This window comes from Mustela erminea, chromosome 4, assembly GCF_009829155.1.
Source record: "Mustela erminea isolate mMusErm1 chromosome 4, mMusErm1.Pri, whole genome shotgun sequence".
Taxonomy (NCBI): domain Eukaryota; kingdom Metazoa; phylum Chordata; class Mammalia; order Carnivora; family Mustelidae; genus Mustela; species Mustela erminea.
Window position 1 is genome coordinate 139,333,620 of NC_045617.1, and position 9,505 is coordinate 139,343,124.

Below are 9,505 nucleotides of genomic sequence, written 5' to 3' on the forward strand. Positions count from 1 at the left end.
GTTCCTTGCCTGGGATGTTAAGAGTCATTGTCACCAGTGTTTTCAGCCTTAAAAACACCCACCTACAGAATGTTTGTCTTAACCCCCAATGCCTAACTTCTGTTGGCAGGAGTAAGAGCAAGAGACTCTCACTCAGATGACCCACAGTCTTCCACTCTACGTCCAGGCTGCAGAGGCCCAGGAAAGCCTGTGTTAATATAAAGGTTCTATGTTCTAGAAAAATCTTACTGCTTGAGGGCTCCAGAAGATTCTCAAGGGAGGTGAAGTGAGGTGGGACATGTTCTCAGTGCAGGCAAGACTCTAGCTTGTGCAAAATTATGGAGGTATGAAAGCTCAGGTCATGGGGAGAAAGAGCTGTTGTGTGTGTGTTGGAGGTATAGTGGGAGGCAAAGTAGGGAAGGTGGCCCTGGGCACACCAGGTTAATTCTGGAGAAAATGAGACATGGGATGACTTTTAGTCAAGATGAGTTTTTGATTTGACAAGGCAACTCTGGCAGTCAAAAGGAAGACTTGTTTTTGGTCATGGCCCCATAGGGAAGGTGGGAAGACCACTGGAAGCTCATGAGATGGTTCAGATAAAACAGAATGAGGATCTGACCTGAGGGGGTGATTATCAGGGGAAGGGGAAGAGGATGAAGCCTGGGTGGGATCTGGAAAGTAGCAATGACATAACCTGATGAAGGGCTGTATATGGCGGTGGGGGGAGAGGGAGACAGATGGAGGCACTGAGATGAGGCTGATTCCAGGTTTATATGTAGGGCAGCAGGAGCACGGTGCTAGGAATCAAAATAAACATTTCAGGAGGAAGACCAAGTTTTGAGGAAAGTTTCATCTCACTCAGTTTGGGAAACACTGAGTTGGCAGTGTTCCTAGGATACCACAGTAGGGATGCTGACACCAGTAGAAACACCATCCTGGAATTCAAGAGAGTTGGAAGCAGGAGATGTGGGTTTGGGGGCCATTGGCGTGTATGTGATTTAAGGTATGCGAGAACATGAGATATCAGGGAAGAGATCTGAGATGATGAGAAGACAAGAGGTCCAAGCCTGAACCTGATCAAGATGAATAAAATCAGGTGGTGACTCAGGCGTTGGCTGAAATCTGTAAGACCCATTGCATTGAAGAATGGATAAAGGCATGTTGAACTGTTTCAGCCTGAACTTTGTGAGGTTGTACCCTTTGCTCTGGAGGTTTAGAAACTTAATTAGTTCGCCCCAAGGGTGATCTTGATCATAAGATCTTGGGGTTCAATTCAAATTGCCAAACTCAAAATAGCGTTCCAATCTAGAATGGAATTCTATTGATTCACAAGGGGGACATGCAAAGAAGCACAAAAGTCATCAAGTACTGATTCAAAGATATAAATTCTAAACTCATTGCTTCATGTGCAACCTTGCTTCAAGTTAGAGACAGTTCTATTAAAAAACTAGTGTCTCTGATTCAACACTATTCTACGAAGGGACTTCTATAGAATAATAGTGGGACTGAAAGTTCCCCAAAATAAGAGTTTTGATAAAACTTAATAAGTTAAAAAATGTTTGCTAAACCTTAAATCTTTCTCTTAGAGGTTCACGAAGAATATTTGAATTAAAAAGTAAGAAAGCCTAGAGTAAAACAACCTGTTAGGTCTAACCTAGTATTTCTAAATCATTTGCCCATAGAACTCTGTCCCCTAAGATACAAGCCCTCATTTCGGATGGGGCATAATCTGTTTGATGTAGCTCCCCTTGGATGTGTAGGACATCTCCAACTAACATGGTCAAAAATAGACTCTTGACCTCTGCCTCTCCAAGCCAACTTCCATCTTCCCCATCTAAGGAAGTGGTGAGTTCACTCTAGTTTCTTGGTTCCTAAATCTCAGGAACTCCTTGCCTTTTCTAATTGTTCACATGTGGGAAAAAAAAAAAAATGAGCATATCCTACTGGTGCCATGAAAACATATCCCAAATCTGATCACGACTCAGTAATTCCACTTGAACTCCTAGTCTACCTGTCACCATCTCCTTCCTGGATTGTTGTTTTAGCCACCTATCTCATCTCTCTGCTTCCACACTTGTTTTTCCTCGTTTGCTTCCCACACAGCAGCCTTTTTTTTTTTTTTAAAGATTTTATTCTTTTGAGAGAGAGAGAGTGCAAGAGCACAAGCAGGGAGAGGCAGAGGGAGAGGGAGAAGCAGGCTTCCCGCTGTATAGGGAGCCCAACTCGGAACTCCAACCCAGGACCCTGGGATCATGACCTGAGCCAAAGGCAGATGCTTAACTGACTGACCCACCCAGGCACCGCCACACAGCAGCTTTTAAAAATGTAAGTCATGTCATTCCTCTGCTCAAAATCTTCCAGTGGCAGTCATAATAAAAGCCAAAACCCTTAACAGTGGTCTGTGAGACCATATCTAATCTGGCCCTTTATTATCTCTCTGACCTCATCTCCTACCACTTATCACTTACCTTTTCATTGTGTTCCTGTCACGCTGATCTTCTGCCTCAGGACCTTTGTACTTGCTGTTTCCTGCCTAAAATGTTCTTCCTCAGACATTCAGCATAGCTGACTCCCTCACTTCATTTACTCCCTGTTTAAATGATCACTCATTAGACAGGCATTTCCTGACCATCTTATTTAAAATATATCTCCTTAGTGTTTCTTCATAGCAGTTATCAATATGTCAATGTGTATGTATTTCTTTGCTACCTGCCTGCCTCTCTCCCTAGGATATAAGCTCCAAGAGGAGAGGGATTTTGATACATTCACAGCTGTATCCCTAAATTTGGTATTCAAAAATGTATTTGGCATGCAATAAATATTTTGTTGAAGTGCTGAATAAACAAATAATTCTCATTTTCAGGTTTGCAGAATACATCTTGGGAAACTGGCTTAGACTTTTGGTGCCACTTCTGGGTTGTGGTATACAGCTGGAAAAGGCTTTCATAAGATGGCAGCTCTAAACATAGATTAGCAGACATGGATTTCTTCCATTTAAAATATGCTGCACTGTGAAAAATTAAAATTGGGGGATTTAAAATAAGGAGTCAAAAAGGACCAGAGTGAGTTGACCTGGAAGTCAACCAACCCTTACTTTAGGTCGAATGTCTACAGGCATCTCAAGTAGAACTCCTAACTTTGCCTTATATTTTTTGAAGATTTTATTTGAGAGAAAGCATGAGGGGAGGGAGGGGCAGAGGCAGAGGGAGAGGGAGAAGCAGACTCCCTACTGAGCATGGAGCAGCAGACTCCCTACTGAGCATGGAGCCCAATGTGGGACTCATTGCAAGACCCTGAGATCATGACCTGAGCTGAAGGCAGACGCTTAACCAACTGAGCCACCCAGGTGCCCCATGTTTGTTTATTGTCTTTTTCCCTGGCTAGAATGACGGTCCAACAAGGGAGGGGGCTTCGTGCTGCTCACTGCATTCCCAGTGCCTAAAAAGTGCCCGACACATAGTAGGGGCTTGTTCAATACTGATCATTTTTTTGGTCCTCTTTTCATGCTTCCTAGTAAAACTTACTCTTTGCTTCATGACTTACTCATGTGACGCCTTTTTACTTATGATGCTCACCATGTTCATTTAAACATATTCCTTCAGGATCCAGTTAATATGTATACCCACTATGGTGCTGCAAACAAAGATCTGGGGATATGTGAAGTTTGTATTCTCTCCCATAACGGGCCACTGAGTCTCTAGGCATAGCTTGTACTTAAAAGCAGGAAATGTCTCTATACATTTTTTCTGAATACTCAAAAAGAGGTAAAAGTTCTATCAGATGCTTTCTTGACTCTTGTGGAAGAGAGAAACAGCATGTACCAAATAGATGGAAAAAATGAGCAAAAGGGAGAGTATGACTTAAATATTTCACGACTTACTAAAGGAATTGCAAAACAAGCCAAGGGCGTCATGTTCATCACATAAAAGACGCTGGCGCTGCCCCCTCACAGCCTCCCACCCAGGGATCATTGGAAAGTCCATTAACCTCATTTGAACTGAGATATAAAGCAATCCTCCCAAACTGCAATCTGAATAATAGCACAGATACCAAGCTACCCCGCTGCCACTCCGAGTTCCAAATCACCTTTAATACTTGTTTACATTCACTCTGGATGTTTTGTTCTCCATGAGCTCTGATCTTCCAGTTGTACGACACCCCTGGGAAAAAGGAAAATTGTTTTTTTATGAGAAAACTAATTTTCAATTATTAGAGTTAAAAAGAGAATCTTATAAACTTTTCTTCCTAAGCACATACCTATACCTTCGAGAGAAACTTAGCTCATTGCGCATTCAGGAAAGAGCACAATTTCCTGAGTGAGACCAACCTGAAGGTACCCAACAGTGATATAAGAACTTTGAGAAGAAGGTTAGAGGGCTGAGCCAACATGTTACTTTTGGTATTGAAATGCTGAGCATTTATCAGCATTGCAAGTGATGCAAGAAAGGTGGTGGGGTCATCAGGTGTCTTCCTTGTCCTTGTTGACCAGATCTGGGCTGGGCGTGGGGTGGGGATGGGGAGTCCCTCTCTAGTGGTAATACAGAGTGTCCACACAGCTCCCAGCACCATCCACATGGACCTGCAAAGGCTAACATTCTTTACCTGTGGTTTCTCTTGTGTTTCTCCATAGTGCTCATGGACACTTTTGTGACTCAAAGTAGAATGACTTTGTATGATTTTAATGTGCCGAGAAACTCTTCCACCCACCCTTGACTGCCACTATTTTAGTATGACCCTTGTCACAAAAATGCCAAGAGTAGGGACTTCAATGCTCTCTCTATCCAGGCTAAAATGTATTGGTTTAAATGGTTAAAAGCAGTCTCCTCTTTTTCTACACACACACACACACACACACACACATACACACACACATCTGTAGACATACACACATATGTACATATGTCTATAGACATACGTGTATGTGTAAAACCTTATTTTCAGAGCAGTTTTAGGTTTTTACAACAAAATTGAGAAGAAGAAAATCTATGTTTATTAATAATAAGAATAGCACCTTATAGTAGGTTCCTGGAGTCTGTACCAAGGTCCCACAAATTTGGTGACTTCAAAAAAGAGACTTTCATTCTTTCAGTATGGAGACTAGAAGTTCCAGATGTGGCAGGACTGTGCTCCCTCTAAGAACTTTAGGGGAAAATCTGACCTTTACATCTTCTAGGTTCTGGTGACTGTCACCATTCCTTGACTTGTGGCCACAACACTCCAGTCTCTGCCTCGAAGATCACATTGCCTATTCCTCTTCTGTGTTATTTGCATGTGGCTCATTCTTCTAAGGACACTTCACTGCCTAGGCCCTGCCTAGATCATCCAGTGTGAAATGGGAACATCTCTTCATTTCCAGATTCTTAATTTCATTCCATCTGCCAAGACTTATCTTCCAAAGAAGGTCACATTCAGAGGTTCTTGAGATTTGGGTTTGCACATATCCTAGTGGAGGACCCCTATTCAATCTGGTATCCACATCAAGAATTTATTGATCTCGGTGTGTTCCTAAAGGCAGTCTTGCTAGCAGTTTTTAAATTTGCATTCTGTCCTGAGCCTTCATAAATCATAACTCCTTTGGGGACGGCTGCCAAAGATAAAGACTATATTAAAATTCTGAAAAGGAGGATGGTTTACCGAAGGAGTTAGAAATTCATAATCACTAGTCATATCAGAGGCAGGAAATTAACACTGGTTAAGTATCTTTTGTCATTCACTTCTGTCATTACAAATCTATGATGTACTTATTTGAATCCCTACTCTATAAAGAAGGAAATTATGCTCAAGAGGTTGAGGAACAATCCCAAGATCTAGCAGCTACTAAGGGCAGAACTAGGATTCAAAGGCCAAACCCCAGCTCATATCTCACCAAACCTGCTTCCAGTCTTGTGAGGAGAGGGGACTTCTGGGTGCATCTGGGACCGTTGAGCCAGCTGGGTTCTCACTGTGGGAGTCCCCAGTGAGGAGAAGAGGGCAGACCTCTTAGGGCTTTGACAAAAGTTGGGTCCTTGGTCCAGCATTAATAGCTCCTGGATTTTAAATTAGGACAGGAGAAGTAAGAAAGGATTACAACAGTATTCCTCTCTGTTATCTGCCTTGATGCATGATTTCTTTCATTATGTCTCCCTAACTAGAAAACTGAACAAGAAGGACAGGCCTGAAATATCCAGCCAGGATTTTTCCAGGGGATCGGGTGAGGATGTATAAAGGTATAATCATGACAATTTTGTGATCAGTTTCTTCCTCAATGAATCAAAAACAAAGCCCAAAAGTCTATGTGTATGTGTGTGTGTGTGTGTGTGTGTGTTTAAACTATTTATAACACTTTGGATTTTAAAATGAGTAAACAAACATCAGAGGGTTAAAAAAAAGCAAGTACAACACACAAGAAGATAGCACAATTTATTTTTTAAAGAATTAACATTGAAGCATGAATCTTGAATGCCTTTTCATTGGGTAAGGAAAGTTTTTCATTTGAACTACAAAGAAATGGAGAGGGAATTTCTCCCATGGTCAAACATTCTAACTTCATTTTTCCTCTGACCTCCTCATCTTAGAGATAATCGAATAACATCAGCATCTAGCACTTGAAGGTAGTGTCCTTAACAGGAGGAGGACAGTTCAACCTGTCTGAGAGGGACTTCTGTTTAATAAGAAAGGTCCTAGTGGCCCAGTCTTTGGTAAAAGCCACATTTCCTGCTAGATGGAGGATAAATATTTGGAATCACTGAGCACCTTTCTCTTTGTGACAATGATTAAGTGGAGTAGTCCATTTTTAATTAGACTTAGATGTATGAATCACTAATGGCTTAATGACACATGTGATTTAATCATCAGGCCCTTCATTTGTTCTGGAAAGCCTCAGCCTATTCCTGGGGTCTTTAGTGAGGACATGAAAAGACTGTGGGTGTTACAGATTTGAGTTTTTCTATAGAATCTTATAGGTAAAGGCGCCATCTTATTGTACGTCTTTTTATAGGCAGGACATACTGTTAATGCCTTGAGGGGCTTGGATACCCACAAAAGCACAGCATCCCAGAGGCTGGCTTCGCTGTCTGCTCCCTCACCTTTCCAGGTCCAGTCCCTAGGAGGCCGGTCCCTAGGACCCAGGCCAGTCCCGGGTCTAGTCCTTAGGAGTATCTCACTTTTCACCAGGGTGCTTGTGGAAGGTGTCAGTGGAAGAGTTCATCAAGGTGGGTTTTGATAAACCATGGAAACTTCCAGGCATATTTAAATCCTGTCAGTGGATTCTTCAGGAGAAAGGGCCTTTGGGAACTGGCGAGAAGATGTAATGGTGGAATGACAGACATGGGGATCATGGTTTCTGGCAGGAAAGCCTGAGTGGGGAGCCTCTTCTAACTAGAAGCTGACTGAGCCAGCTGTGGCCATGTCTGAAATGAACATTTCATACCTAGTCCATGTCAAGAGAACTCTGGTCATGCTAGTCATCTACGCACAGTGTATGATCATCAGTGTCTATAAATCCCAAAGGGAAAAATTACTTAATAAATAGAGTCTCTATTCCTGTAGCTTAAGATACTCTCTTGAACCATCACCCACACAGCTGGGGCAAGCTCAGTCTCCTAGAATCTATGGCTATTGGCTAGGACGAGGGTGTCTTCCCCAGTTGGAAAAATTGTCCTAAGACATTACAATCCTTTTAACAAATATTGTATAGACAAGTATGTCATTGAGAGGCTATTTGCATTTAAGACTGTAGGTTCATTTAGTAATAATAATAGGTAACATTTATAGAGAAGTTATCTGGTGTTAATTTTTTCTTTCAATAACCATATTGTGAGGTATTATTATTAAAACTTTCTAGATGAGGAAATAGACACAGAGAGGTTAAGTAACTTGCAGAAGGTCACACAACAGATAAGTAGTAGAGCTGGTTCCATACATAATGTTTCACCATAACTTCACCATACATAATGCTAAAAATTCACATACATAATCCATGGGACTCTTACCATTAGTTGCATAATTGATTTTGCCAGATGGACAGAGGCTTTGAACAAGGGTAACATGGACAGCAGGGAGGTCCCAGGTACAGGAGTCCAAAGCAAGGCCTCGTGGGTCAGACAGATATTCGCTGATACTCCAGGTACAACACGTACAACCCTGGGAGCTTGGGTGCACTACCTAATGTCTTGGAACCTCAGTCTGCTTCTCTATAAAACGGGAACAATAAAGGTACATAACTCCTAGGTTTGTACTGGTTACATGTGTTAACCAAGATGGTACCCAATGTTTATTGAATGCTTATTTTTGTGTCAACTACAAGATGCACGGAAGTGATTGGCTTCCCCCTGGGCAGAAGATAAACATTTACATAAATGCTCTTACTATTATTATTCTTTTACTACACGTTAAACCCATTTGACAGACTTCAAGTGATCACATAATACTTCTTTTTGTTTTTTTTAATATTTTATTTATTTATTTGACAGACCGAGATCACAAGTAGGCAGAGAGGCAGGCAGAGTGAGAAAGGAAAGCAGGCTCCCCGCTGAGCAGAGAGCCCGATGTGGGGCTCGATCCCAGGACCCTGGGACCATGACCTGAGCTGAAGGCAGAGGCTTTAACCCACTGAGCCACCCAAGCACCCCGATCACATAATACTTCTTTGGTATATTGGACTTCTGACTCATTGAGTATGGTTCTTAATAAGTGGGCCAAGGATAGAGTGTAGAAATCTCTTTTGTTATGAGCAATTTCACCTATAATTTATTTTCCATTTTAATCTAATGCATAATTGAACACACTTTATAGAGAATCACATTCTGTTTTGCTTCTATTATTTTCAGGAATACTTTGTCTCTGTCAGAGGTTATTCCTAAATCCAGCTAAATCTCCAGCTTCCTGAGAACCTGATAAACAGGCTCATTTTTCTTTGTAGATTAGTGAGAAGAAGAGAATTTGCTTTGAATCCTGATTCTTATCTTCAGTTTAAGGGGAAAAAAATACAGTTAAAACAACTTGAAACCATCCCCATAGTTCCCTCCTGAGCAAAATGATGGGGTCAGAGGGCAAAGGTCAGGGTTACTGCAGGGCTGCTGTAAAAGACTTTATTCTAATCCACCATCCACTCTTGGCAAGTAGCACTTCCTACCTTTGGAGCTGTCGGATTCTTGGGCTGAGCAAATTGGGTATAGCTTTTCAATCACGCATTCAGATCTTTCCTGGCTTACAAAGTGATTTCATGTTAGCGGCATGATTCATTCATCAAGGGGCAAGCTGTCCTAAGGCACAAGCCGAAATTATAGAGGCAGCCCCGAGGTGTAAGCGAGAAGCCCTGCAGAATTACAGATACAATGAAATCGGGTGAACCTGCTTTCACCGGTGTCCTAGATACAAAAGATGCTCACCTGATAGCTTGGAAAGGCTGGCATCAGCACCCCATTTAATTAGGGGGGCTTCTGGTCCCACATTTCCAGTTCAGGGAGCCCTATTTTTTTTTAGTATGCATCACAGTAATTAGAACTGTACCTCTTAAAAAAAGGTTTAGGTCACTATCATCACATGT